Genomic DNA, 13,691 nt, shown 5'->3' on the forward strand with positions numbered 1-13,691 from the left:
TTTGCCTGTTCTGAGTCAAAGAAAACGGTAATTTCATGTCCGTCAGTTCTTTATTTCGTCGAAGGAACGAATTCTGGCAGAAACATCTCACGGGGAACTCCTGTAATCGGTACATTAATCAGCTCAGGAAGCTGCTCTGTAGCACAATCAGGGAACGCGTTCGGCTATTGCCCGAAAGGTTGGTGGTTCAAGCCTACTCAGGGACCATGCTTTCTGGATTTCATAAGAAAACTGCAATGTAATGAACAAAACTATTTCCTCACTTTGTTATTATTATTATTATTTATTAGCAGATGCCCTTATCCAGGGTGACTAACAATTGTTACTTTATCCATTCTAACAAAAGAGAAACCAAAACTTGTGTTATTTATTTCAAATTAAAGAAGAAAATATTAAAAAAACACAATTCTTCCTGTCTCAACAATTGACCACTGAAAGGTTTGTTCAATATTCTTCCAAATTCGTTTCTTAACAAATTACATTGGGCTAATTATTTGTTTATTTAGCAGACACCTTTACCCAAGGCGACTTACAGAGAGACTAGGGTGTGTGAACTATGTATCAGCTGCAGAGTCACTTACAATTACGTCTCACCCGAAAGACGGAGCACAATGAGATTAAGTGACTTGCTCAGAGTCACACAATGAGCCAGTGACTGAGGTGGGATTTAAACCAGGGACCTCCTGGTTACAAGACCATTTCTTTAACCACTGGACCACATAGCCTTAAAGTGACCGATAGCTTTGTTCACATATTAAAATGCTGTTTTCAGGATTCCCGCATATTCTGAAATGCACAACATAATATGGCAATGAAATGAAAGGGAAATAACTGCTTTCATTCCTCTGGTCTTGTATTGTCACGCTGTCTGCTATCTATATGAAAGTGTCCTAGTCACCTAAAGGATAAGGCACTGGCCTCCTAAACCAGGGATTGTGATTTCGAGTCAATGTTTTATTAAAAACGAACATTATTTCTTTTTGTTATTTGGCTGTGATGTGTTTATAGATCTTGATATCTGCTATTGCCACGCTTTTGCTGAGCACAAAGTAGTCGTGGCCGAGTGGTTAAGGCGATGGACTTGAAATCCATTGGGGTCTCCCCGCGCAGGTTCAAATCCTGCCGACTACGTACACGTTTTGTACGTCCTCATTGTTATTTCTTATAGGTCTGTTAAGCTTAAAGGTCTATATTACTTGCCGTACTGTAAATTTCTTCAAAACTAGTATGTGTATAACTGTTTTCAATATCGCATGCATGGAAGGGTTAATATGACTTTATTACCCAACTATGTCATTGATGAGTGAGCAGAATTAATTTGGGAGTCACTTTAATGTATTAATACACTCAATCTCTGTTTAGTGACTATACAATCAACATATTGTATAGGCTTAATTGTATAAATAAATGTGCGGTCATAATTCCAGTCACCAGAGCACGAAAACACAACGTAGTCGGCAGGATTTGAACCTGCGCGGGGAGACCCCAATGGATTTCGAGTCCATCGCCTTAACCACTCGGCCACGACTACACATGGTTCGGTTTCTGAGGTTTAACATTAAACCAGTTCCAAAGAACCGGGAGCTGGTCGTGGTAATCATGTGGAAGGCAAAGTGTGCTACAATGAACACACCTGCCTCTGTTTAAACTGTGTCAGATGTTTATTTTAACTGCACTAGGACAGATTCCTTTGACACGTTATGAATGTTAATAAGCCTAATTAGAAGTTACAGTGGTTTGATTTCATATTCACCAATCCAAACTACAGAAGCAATAGCGTGTTGAATGTGCTCACTACAGTATATTAGGAGGACATCTTCCAAACATCCTTGATGCTCTATACGATTTTTATCAATAAAAAGTGTATCTACCAGAAGTGGGGCTCGAACCCACGCGGACATACGTCCATTGGATCTTAAGTCCAACGCCTTAACCACTCGGCCATCCTGGTTCTGGTCACTAACGAAAATAACTTGTTTCAGGTTCCCTGTCTTCAATGAAGGCGTTTCCATGCGTGCTTGCTTGCTTGCTTGCTTTTTTTCTTTCTTTCTTTCTTTCCTTCTTTCTTTCTTTCTTTCTTTCTTTCTTTCTTTCTAATACAGTTTTAGGGCAGTATATATACGTACATGTTGTTTTGTAAATAACACAAGTTTGCAAAACGATTTCCTATTCTCTTTGCCTGTTCTGAGTCAAAGAAAACTGTACTTTCATGTCCGTCAGTTCTTTATTTCGTCGAAGGAACGAATTCTGGCAGAAACATCTCACGGGAAACTCCTGTAATCGGTACATTAATCAGCTCAGGAAGCTGCTCTGTAGCACAATCAGGGAACGCGTTCGGCTATTGCCCGAAAGGTTGGTGGTTCAAGCCTACTCAGGGACCATGCTTTCTGGATTTCATAAGAAAACTGCAATGTAATGAACAAAACTATTTCCTCACTTTGTTATTATTATTATTATTATTTATTAGCAGATGCCCTTATCCAGGGTGACTAACAATTGTTACTTTATCCATTCTAACAAAAGAGAAACCATAACTTGTGTTATTTATTTCAAATTAAAGAAGAAAATATAAAAAAAAACACAATTCTTCCTGTCTCAACAATTGACCACTGAAAGGTTTGTTCAATATTCTTCCAAATTCGTTTCTTAACAAATTGCATTGCGCTAATTATTTGTTTATTTAGCAGACACCTTTACCCAAGGCGACTTACAGAGAGACTAGGGTGTGTGAACTATGTATCAGCTGCAGAGTCACTTACAATTACGTCTCACCCGAAAGACGGAGCACAATGAGGTTAAGTGACTTGCTCAGAGTCACACAATGAGCCACTGACTGAGGTGGGATTTAAACCAGGGACCTCCTGGTTACAAGACCATTTCTTTAACCACTGGACCACATAGCCTTAAAGTGACCGATAGCTTTGTTCACATATTAAAATGCTGTTTTCAGGATTCCCGCATATTCTGAAATGCACAACATAATATGGCAATGAAATGAAAGGGAAATAACTGCTTTCATTCCTCTGGTCTTGTATTGTCACGCTGTCTGCTATCTATATGAAAGTGTCCTAGTCACCTAAAGGATAAGGCACTGGCCTCCTAAACCAGGGATTGTGATTTCGAGTCAATGTTTTATTAAAAACGAACATTATTTCTATTTGTTATTTGGCTGTGATGTGTTTATAGATCTTGATATCTGCTATAGCCACGCTTTTGCAAGGCACAAAGTAGTCGTGGCCGAGTGGTTAAGGCGATGGACTTGAAATCCATTGGGGTCTCCCCGCGCAGGTTCAAATCCTGCCGACTACGTACACGTTTTGTACGTCCTCATTGTTATTTCTTATAGGTCTGTTAAGCTTAAAGGTCTATATTACTTGCCGTACTGTAAATTTCTTCAAAACTAGTATGTGTATAACTGTTTTCAATATCGCATGCATGGAAGGGTTAATATGACTTTATTACCCAACTATGTCATTGATGAGTGAGCAGAATTAATTTGGGAGTCACTTTAATGTATTAATACACTCAATCTCTGTTTAGTGACTATACAATCAACATATTGTATAGACTTAATTGTATAAATAAATGTGCGGTCATAATTCCAGTCACCAGAGCACGAAAACACAACGTAGTCGGCAGGATTTGAACCTGCGCGGGGAGACCCCAATGGATTTCGAGTCCATCGCCTTAACCACTCGGCCACGACTACACATGCTTATGTTTCTGAGGTTTAACATTAAACCAGTTCCAAAGAACCGGGAGCTGGTCGTGGTAATCATGTGGAAGGCAAAGTGTGCTACAATGAACACACCTGCCTCTGTTTAAACTGTGTCAGATGTTTATTTTAACTGCACTAGGACAGATTCCTTTGACACGTTATGAATGTTAATAAGCCTAATTAGAAGTTACAGTGGTTTGATTTCATATTCACCAATCCAAACTACAGAAGCAATAGCGTGTTGAATGTGCTCACTACAGTATATTAGGAGGACATCTTCCAAACATCCTTGATGCTCTATACGATTTTTATCAATAAAAAGTGTATCTACCAGAAGTGGGGCTCGAACCCACGCGGACATACGTCCATTGGATCTTAAGTCCAACGCCTTAACCACTCGGCCATCCTGGTTCTGGTCACTAACGAAAATAACTTGTTTCAGGTTCCCTGTATTCAATGAAGGCGTTTCCATGCGTGCTTGCTTGCTTGCTTGCTTGATTGCTTTCTTTCTTTCTTTCTTTCTTTCTTTCTTTCTTTCTTTCTTTCTTTCTTTCTTTCTTTCTTTCTTTCTTTCTAATACAGTTTTAGGGCAGTATATATACGTACATGTTGTTTTGTAAATAACACAAGTTTGCAAAACGATTTCCTATTCTCTTTGCCTGTTCTGAGTCAAAGAAAACTGTACTTTCATGTCCGTCAGTTCTTTATTTCGTCGAAGGAACGAATTCTGGCAGAAACATCTCACGGGAAACTCCTGTAATCGGTACATTAATCAGCTCAGGAAGCTGCTCTGTAGCACAATCAGGGAACGCGTTCGGCTATTGCCCGAAAGGTTGGTGGTTCAAGCCTACTCAGGGACCATGCTTTCTGGATTTCATAAGAAAACTGCAATGTAATGAACAAAACTATTTCCTCACTTTGTTATTATTATTATTATTTATTAGCAGATTCCCTTATCCAGGGTGACTAACAATTGTTACTTTATCCATTCTAACAAAAGAGAAACCATAACTTATGTTATTTATTTCAAATTAAAGAAGAAAATATAAAAAAAAACACAATTCTTCCTGTCTCAACAATTGACCACTGAAAGGTTTGTTCAATATTCTTCCAAATTCGTTTCTTAACAAATTACATTGCGCTAATTATTTGTTTATTTAGCAGACACCTTTACCCAAGGCGACTTACAGAGAGACTAGGGTGTGTGAACTATGTATCAGCTGCAGAGTCACTTACAATTACGTCTCACCCGAAAGACGGAGCACAATGAGGTTAAGTGACTTGCTCAGAGTCACACAATGAGCCAGTGACTGAGGTGGGATTTAAACCAGGGACCTCCTGGTTACAAGACCATTTCTTTAACCACTGGACCACATAGCCTTAAAGTGACCGATAGCTTTGTTCACATATTAAAATGCTGTTTTCAGGATTCCCGCATATTCTGAAATGCACAACATAATATGGCAATGAAATGAAAGGGAAATAACTGCTTTCATTCCTCTGGTCTTGTATTGTCACGCTGTCTGCTATCTATATGAAAGTGTCCTAGTCACCTAAAGGATAAGGCACTGGCCTCCTAAACCAGGGATTGTGATTTCGAGTCAATGTTTTATTAAAAACGAACATTATTTCTATTTGTTATTTGGCTGTGATGTGTTTATAGATCTTGATATCTGCTATTGCCACGCTTTTGCTGAGCACAAAGTAGTCGTGGCCGAGTGGTTAAGGCGATGGACTTGAAATCCATTGGGGTCTCCCCGCGCAGGTTCCAATCCTGCCGACTACGTACACGTTTTGTACGTCCTCATTGTTATTTCTTATAGGTCTGTTAAGCTTAAAGGTCTATATTACTTGCCGTACTGTAAATTTCTTCAAAACTAGTATGTGTATAACTGTTTTCAATATCGCATGCATGGAAGGGTTAATATGACTTTATTACCCAACTATGTCATTGATGAGTGAGCAGAATTAATTTGGGAGTCACTTTAATGTATTAATACACTCAATCTCTGTTTAGTGACTATACAATCAACATATTGTATAGGCTTAATTGTATAAATAAATGTGCGGTCATAATTCCAGTCACCAGAGCACGAAAACACAACGTAGTCGGCAGGATTTGAACCTGCGCGGGGAGACCCCAATGGATTTCGAGTCCATCGCCTTAACCACTCGGCCACGACTACACATGGTTCGGTTTCTGAGGTTTAACATTAAACCAGTTCCAAAGAACCGGGAGCTGGTCGTGGTAATCATGTGGAAGGCAAAGTGTGCTACAATGAACACACCTGCCTCTGTTTAAACTGTGTCAGATGTTTATTTTAACTGCACTAGGACAGATTCCTTTGACACGTTATGAATGTCAATAAGCCTAATTAGAAGTTACAGTGGTTTGATTTCATATTCACCAATCCAAACTACAGAAGCAATCGCGTGTTGAATGTGCTCACTATAGTATATCTTCCATACATCCTTGATGCTCTATACGATTTTTATCAATAAAACGTGTATCTACCAGAAGTGGGGCTCGAACCCACGCGGACATACGTCCATTGGATCTTAAGTCCAACGCCTTAACCACTCGGCCATTCTGGTTGTAGTCACTACCATTAAAACGAATGCTGCTGATCCATACTGTACAGAGAGCAGTGCTCAGCATGCCACAAAAAACTTGTTTCAGCTGACCTGTCTTCAATGAAGGCGTTTCCATGAATCTTTTCTTTTTTTTTCTTTCTTTCTTTCTTTCTTTCTTTCTTTCTTTCTAATACAGTTTTACGGCAGTATATATACGTACATGTTGTTTTGTAAATAAAACAAGTTTGTAAAACGGTTTCCTATTCTCTTTGCCTGTTCTCAGTCAAAGAAAGCTGTACTTTCATGTCCGTCAGTTCTTTATTTCGTGTCGAAGGAACGAATTCTGGCAGAAACATCTCAGGGTGTAATCGGTACATTGAAAAGCTCAGGATGCTGCTCTGTAGCACAATCAAGCCCTTTTCTTTAACCACTGGATCACACAGCTCTGTCACTGTTAGTGATATATTTTTCGTGTGGCTCTATAAGAACTCAGTGTGTCTTAGCCAGAGAGGTTGAACTGCTGCTGCTGCTGCTACTACTGCTACTACTAATAATAGTTTTTGCGATCAAGTAATATGGAAATGTGAGAAATATCATATCGCAAAGACACTGCTTGAAGGCAAGTGGTCTGTCTGTACAAGACACCACCTGTAATGAAACTTTATTGGGAGAATCATAGAATACAACTCTGTACCAACTAATAAGACCCTGTTTCAAAGCATGGGGTCAGTATTTTTTATATAAGCGAGAGGGTAAAACAATACACCAGCAAAGGGGTTCATTTTTAATGGCAACTTAAGTAAGGGAATCAAAGAAAGAATACAGCTGTGTACCAAACATTAAGACAACAGCTGTCACGTGTACTGTCTCTATGCAGCGTAACTTCAAAAGTAACATGACCTCAATATGGCAGCCATGTTAGGTCAGAGGTCAATGCCATGATCACCAACACTACAATACCTCACATGGGCTCCGAGGCTTTCGCACTGTGGGAGAGTCATTACAATACCTCACATGGGTTCAGAGGCTTTCGCACTGTGGGAGAGTCACTACAATACCTCACATGGGTTCAGAGGCTTTCACACTGTGGGAGAGTCACTACAATACCTCACATGGGCTCCGAGGCTTTCACACTGGGAGAGTCACTACAATACCTCACATGGGCTCCGAGGCTTTCACACTGGGAGAGTCACTACAATACCTCACATGGGCTCCGAGGTTTTCACACTGTGGGAGAGTCACTACAATACCTCATATGGGCTCCGAGGCTTTCACACTGTGGGAGAGTCACTACAATACCTCACATGGGCTCCGAGGCTTTCACACTGTGGGAGAGTCACTACAATACCTCACATGGGCTCCGAGACTTTCACACTGTGGGAGAGTCACTACAATACCTCACATGGGTTCAGAGGCTTTCACACTGTGGGAGAGTCACTACAATACCTCAAATGGGTTCAGAGGCTTTCACACTGTGGGAGAGTCACTACAATATCTCACATGGGCTCCGAGGCTTTCACACTGTGGGAGAGTCACTACAATACCTCACATGGGTTCAGAGGCTTTCACACTGTGGGAGAGTCACTACAATACCTCACATGGGCTCCGAGGCTTTCGCACTGTGGGAGAGTCACTACAATACCTCACATGGGATCCGAGGCTTTCACACTGGGAGAGTCACTACAATACCTCACATGGGTTCAGAGGCTTTCACACTGGGAGAGTCACTACAATACCTCACATGGGTTCAGAGGCTTTCACACTGTGGGAGAGTCACTACAATACCTCACATGGGCTCCGAGGCTTTCACACTGGGAGAGTCACTACAATACCTCACATGGGTTCAGAGGCTTTCACACTGTGGGAGAGTCACTACAATACCTCACATGTGTTCAGAGGCTTTCACACTGTGGGAGAGTCACTACAATACCTCACATGGGCTCCGACGCTTTCACACTGTGGGAGAGTCACTACAATACCTCAAATGGGTTCAGAGGCTTTCACACTGTGGGAGAGTCATTACAATACCTCACATGGGCTCCGAGGCTTTCACACTGTGAGAGACTCAGATTTGCAACCAAACTGGCATGAAAGGGTTAATCTTTGTTAAATGACACCCACAGTCGAACCTGATCTAGAGAATCACAGAATACAGCTGTGTACTGACGAGGAAGCCAATAGCTTGAGGCAATGGCAACAGCTGTTTGCAAACTTATACAAACTGCCCTTAAGAGGATAATAAAAATAACGAATATGTATAAAATAGGAGAAGATAGATCTTCACCTTTATATAATATAGGAGCAGCTAGATCTCCATCTTTATATAATATAGAAGCAGCTAGATCTCCACCTTTATATAATATAGGAGCAGCTAGATCTCCACCTTTATATAATATAGGAGCAGCTAGATCACCTTTATATAATATAGGAGCAGCTAGATCTTCACCTTTATATAATATAGGAGCAGCCAGATCTTCACCTTTGTACCACTGGAAGCCCTCTTCTCACTGCAGACTCGTCCTCCCACTGGCCTGCTGGATTGACAGCCGCACAGAAGAGGCCTGCTGTTCAGTTGTAGTAGGTGACACCATCACTGTTAGACCACTGCCAGTTCTCTTAGTCATGATACAGCCTGATCCAGGCATTCTCTTGTGTAGAATATTTTGCAAGATTTAAGAGCTGCTCTGCTCTTTCCTGGCTGCGCACAGTGGCCAGGTCTGTGTGCTTCTCTCTACAGTAGCTCTGAGCTTCAGACCAGCTCATCTCAGTATTCTCATAGTAATATCTTCTGAACTAAAGTTTGAAGCAGGACAAAAAACTTAAATAAAATAAAATGAACACAATTAAATAAAAGGGCTTTTTTAAAACAATTCAATATTTCAAGTCATGATGGCAAGGATAGTACAGCAGGAAATCAAAGGCACACAGGGATTAGAATGAGGTTTTCTTGTCATCAGTTATATATATATATATATATATATATATATATATATATATATATATATATATATATATAGATATAGATATATATATGATGCATTTTCACTACCACGTTATCAAGAGGAATGGTAGTTCCTTGCGCCAAGTTACAGCGAAGTGCCAGAACTGCCAGTGATGATATGATGGGACTATCTATACAGCACAGATAGTTTATGGGTTTTCAGGGTAGGTTTTGGCACAGCAAAAGTAAATCAGCCAAAAGCACCATTCCACATTTAATTTGTAGTTCCCAACACTCATACGTGAAATGTAGAAAAAAAAGTAAGTACCTGTTTGTTTGTGACAGAGATCGAATGATTCTTGATGTTCGATCTCCCTCTTGACCTGCCAGAGCGCTGTGTAAAGGGAACAGAATACCCTGGACTAAATGGCATGACAGTGTATTCCCAGGGTTAGGTGGAAGTTGGCAATCTAGACAGGAGGCAGAGCTACGGTACACGAAACCAATGACCTGGACGGGAAACTGCATGGCATCCGTGGATTGGAAGAGCAGATGTGCTCGTTGACCAAGGGGTCATGGGTGACATTATAAAAAAGGGGATGTAGTGATGTGATCTGTTCCTTTGTGAATGTTAAATGACCAAAAGGAGAACCTGTGCTGTGAAACGTGAGTGTTTTGTTTGATTTTTGGGTAACACTTTATATTAAAGTGCTGCTTATTAATGTTTTGTACATATATACTAGATACTTAACTATGTTATAGATTGTTAATAAAGCATTGTAGATGGTTTATAACCATGCAATAGCCATAGACGGAATTACGTTTAAACATCCCAAAGTAAAATAGGTGGCTAAAAACTGTCCCCTTTATAAAAATGTAATTATGTCTATGGCTATTGCATGGTTGTAAACAATCTACAGTGTTTTATTAACACTCTATAACATAGTTATTAAGCATCTATTATATTAGAGTCAGTTTCAGGTAAATCACTCAGGATAGATGCTTTAATCAAACACTGTGGTAACCTTTTTCTAAGTGTTTTTAAAACACAGCAATGATCCTGTGTTTTGTGTTATGAAAGCATTTGATTTGTTTGATGGGGGAGCTAGGAGATTTGCATTTTCCATTTGCTTAGCAGGGTTAGCAGCAGGGCTATGCAAAGTAGTGCAGTTCCCCTGCTTTCAAACTAAAGCCTTTTTGTGTTTCTACACATTCATTCTGTGCAACATTTGAGCATTTTAGTGTCTTTCTATACAGAATGTGTATTTATGAGAGAATTACAAATATGTATTGCTCTATGTATGTAAAATCTACAGTATAGCAATAATTATACATTTTAAAATAATATATTCCAGAATAATTCTCATATATATATATATATATATATAATTTATTTTTTAGCAGACACCCTTATCCAGGTCGACTTACAATTGTTACAAGATATCACATTATTTTTACATACAATTGCCCATTTATACAGTTGGGTTTTTACTGGAGCAATCTAGGTAAAGTACCTTGCTCAAGGGTACAGCAGCAGTGTCCCCACTGGGGATTGAACCCACAACCCTCTGGTCAAGAGTCCAGAGCCCTAACCACTACTCCACACTGCTGCAAACATATATTTATATATTTGCATTTGTGAATATCAAGAAATAGATATAGACAAATACATCCACATAAAGTCTTACCTTATCATTCAAAGCAGCACCAAGGTTCTCCTCTCCAGCTGGCAACACACTGACAATATGACAACTCAGCTTTCAAATGATATCCTGAGTGTGATGGGAGGAGCCAAAGACAACACCCCAATGACATCACACTTTACAAAGTGACTCTCACTCCCATATAATATATGGCAGATTAGAGGGAGGAGAGGTAGTGTGGGATATTTATGTATTTATTTATTTATCTTGATATTTATTTATTTATCACTATCATATAAATACTGACATTTAATACTGTATGAAACGAAAATAAATATTCAACAGTTCTTGTTCAATTTGTATATTAGTGAAGATTTTTGTACATAAAGGTTATCATGCTTTCATATATTTTTACATTCAAATTAAAAAAATATATATTGTAACGACCTGGACAATTGCTTTGTTGCAGGACTTGTTGTCTGTTCTGTGAAAGGTCTCTATTACTTGCTGTACTGTAAATTTAATCAAAACTAGTATGTGTATAGCTATTTTCAATATCACATGCATGGAAGGGATCATCTGACTTTATTACCCAACTATGTTATTGATGAATGACCATAATTCATTTGGGAGTCACTTTAATGTATTGTGCAGTATAAAATGAAACATAAAAATGAATTTTAATACACTCAATCTCTGTTTGATGGCTATAAAATCAATATATTGTATAGAATAAATTGTATACACATGGATCGCATCCCGAGGTTTAACATTAAACCAGTTCCAAAGAACCGGGAGCTGGTCGTGGTAATCATGTGGAAGGCGAAGTGGGCTACAATGAACACACCTGCCTCTGTTTAAACTGTGTCAGATGTTTATTTTAACTGCACTAGGACAGATTCCTTTGACACGTTATGAATGTTAATAAGCCTAATTAGAAGTTACAGTGGTTTGATTTCATATTCACCAATCCAAACTACAGAAGCAATGGCGTGTTGAATGTGCTCACTATAGTATATTAGGAGGACATCTTCAAAACATCATTGACACTCTATACGATTTTTATCAATAAAAAGTATATCTACCAGAAGTGGGGCTCGAACCCACGCGGCCATACGCCCATTGGATCTTAAGTCCAACGCCTTAACCACTCGGCCATTCTGGTTGTAGTCACTACCATTAAAACGAATGCTGCTGATCCATACTGTACAGAGAGCAGTGCTCAGCATGCCACAAAAGACTTGTTTCAGCTGACCTGTCTTCAATGAAGGCGTTTCCATGAATCTTTTCTTTTTTTTCTTTCTTTCTTTCTTTCTTTCTTTCTAATACAGTTTTACGGCAGTATATATACGTACATGTTGTTTTGTAAATAAAACAAGTTTGTAAAACGGTTTCCTATTCTCTTTGCCTGTTCTCAGTCAAAGAAAGCTGTACTTTCATGTCCGTCAGTTCTTTATTTCGTGTCGAAGGAACGAATTCTGGCAGAAACATCTCAGGGTGTAATCGGTACATTGAAAAGCTCAGGATGCTGCTCTGTAGCACAATCAAGCCCTTTTCTTTAACCACTGGATCACACAGCTCTGTCACTGTTAGTGATATATTTTTCGTGTGGCTCTATAAGAACTCAGTGTGTCTTAGCCAGAGAGGTTGAACTGCTGCTGCTGCTGCTACTACTACTACTACTAATAATAGTTTTTGTGATCAAGTAATATGGAAATGTGAGAAATATCACATCGCAAAGACACTGCTTGAAGGCAAGTGGTCTGTCTGTACAAGACACCACCTGTAATGAAACTTTATTGGGAGAATCATAGAATACAACTCTGTACCAACTAATAAGACCCTGTTTCAAAGCATGGGGTCAGTATTTTTGATATAGCGAGAGGGTAAAACAATGCACCAGTAAAAGGGGTTCATTTTTAATGGCAACTTAAGTAAGGGAATCAAAGAAAGAATACAGCTGTGTACCAAACATTAAGACAACAGCTGTCACGTGTACTGTCTCTATGCAGCGTAACTTCAAAAGTAACATGAGCTCAATATGGCAGCCATGTTAGGTCAGAGGTCAATGCCATGATCACCAACACTACAATACCTCACATGGGCTCCGAGGCTTTCGCACTGTGGGAGAGTGTGGCAAAGCGCCCCGCCCCTGTGTGCATTTGTGTTATGTGTATGTATGTTGCGTGTGTAAATGTTGGTGTATAGTCATTGGTACACGGGATATAAACGGGTCTGTGCTTCACGTGTATTTAAAAAGTGTATATTTGTATTTAGGCACGGGATTGCACATCACGCACGTGCATTTAAAATATAATATGTGAACACGGGGTTTCACGTAATGAATTCACGTGCTGGGATTCAAGTGAGTAATTAATTAGTAATTGAATCCCAGCACAACAGTATAAATAGATGCACGTTTAGTCACTCGTGGTTGGGTGTTCGGAAGAGGAGAACGGGTGAGAGAGAGAGAGGAGTAATTAAGATCGTAAAAGTAAAGATAAGTTTGTTTGTACTCACCGTGTCTGTCTGTCTGTCCGTGCACCGTTTGTTTAGTGTTAGTCGTTTTGTATGTCTGTTTATTTTGGCTACCAGTGCCGTGTCCTGTTTTGTGTACCGTTTAAAACCTTTTTATTTGTTAATAAACGCTGAGTGCAGCCATTGCACTCAGCTCATCATCACAACCACTGTCTGTGTGTTTGAATTCCTGTCTGGTCTGACGCAACCCACTCTGGCCGTCTTTGTGACACGTGGTGTCATCGTGGGATAGCCGCGCCTCCAAGCGTCAGACCAGGAGGGGTCTGGATTTAAAAAA

General features: G+C 39.6%; 10 non-coding genes across 10 annotated transcripts; 3 read left to right on the plus strand and 7 right to left on the minus strand.

The window, feature by feature from the left end:
• Nucleotides 1-1,049: 1,049 nt before the first annotated feature.
• trnas-uga (transfer RNA serine (anticodon UGA)) lies at nt 1,050-1,131 on the plus strand. The gene has a single exon. It is a non-coding gene; the product is annotated as a tRNA-Ser (tRNA).
• A 318-nt stretch (nt 1,132-1,449) lies between these two features.
• On the minus strand, nt 1,450-1,531 carry trnas-cga (transfer RNA serine (anticodon CGA)). Its single transcript has one exon. It is a non-coding gene; the product is annotated as a tRNA-Ser (tRNA).
• A 337-nt stretch (nt 1,532-1,868) lies between these two features.
• Nucleotides 1,869-1,951, minus strand: trnal-uaa (transfer RNA leucine (anticodon UAA)). Its single transcript has one exon. It is a non-coding gene; the product is annotated as a tRNA-Leu (tRNA).
• Nucleotides 1,952-3,227: 1,276 nt separating this feature from the next.
• trnas-uga (transfer RNA serine (anticodon UGA)) lies at nt 3,228-3,309 on the plus strand. Its single transcript has one exon. It is a non-coding gene; the product is annotated as a tRNA-Ser (tRNA).
• Nucleotides 3,310-3,627: 318 nt separating this feature from the next.
• trnas-cga (transfer RNA serine (anticodon CGA)) lies at nt 3,628-3,709 on the minus strand. The gene has a single exon. It is a non-coding gene; the product is annotated as a tRNA-Ser (tRNA).
• Nucleotides 3,710-4,046: 337 nt separating this feature from the next.
• Nucleotides 4,047-4,129, minus strand: trnal-uaa (transfer RNA leucine (anticodon UAA)). Its single transcript has one exon. It is a non-coding gene; the product is annotated as a tRNA-Leu (tRNA).
• Nucleotides 4,130-5,422: 1,293 nt separating this feature from the next.
• trnas-uga (transfer RNA serine (anticodon UGA)) lies at nt 5,423-5,504 on the plus strand. The gene has a single exon. It is a non-coding gene; the product is annotated as a tRNA-Ser (tRNA).
• A 318-nt stretch (nt 5,505-5,822) lies between these two features.
• On the minus strand, nt 5,823-5,904 carry trnas-cga (transfer RNA serine (anticodon CGA)). The gene has a single exon. It is a non-coding gene; the product is annotated as a tRNA-Ser (tRNA).
• A 326-nt stretch (nt 5,905-6,230) lies between these two features.
• trnal-uaa (transfer RNA leucine (anticodon UAA)) lies at nt 6,231-6,313 on the minus strand. Its single transcript has one exon. It is a non-coding gene; the product is annotated as a tRNA-Leu (tRNA).
• A 5,645-nt stretch (nt 6,314-11,958) lies between these two features.
• On the minus strand, nt 11,959-12,041 carry trnal-uaa (transfer RNA leucine (anticodon UAA)). Its single transcript has one exon. It is a non-coding gene; the product is annotated as a tRNA-Leu (tRNA).
• Between the last annotated feature and the right edge of the window lie 1,650 nt (nt 12,042-13,691).

This window comes from Acipenser ruthenus, chromosome 38 (genome assembly GCF_902713425.1).
Source record: "Acipenser ruthenus chromosome 38, fAciRut3.2 maternal haplotype, whole genome shotgun sequence".
NCBI classification, from domain to species: domain Eukaryota; kingdom Metazoa; phylum Chordata; class Actinopteri; order Acipenseriformes; family Acipenseridae; genus Acipenser; species Acipenser ruthenus.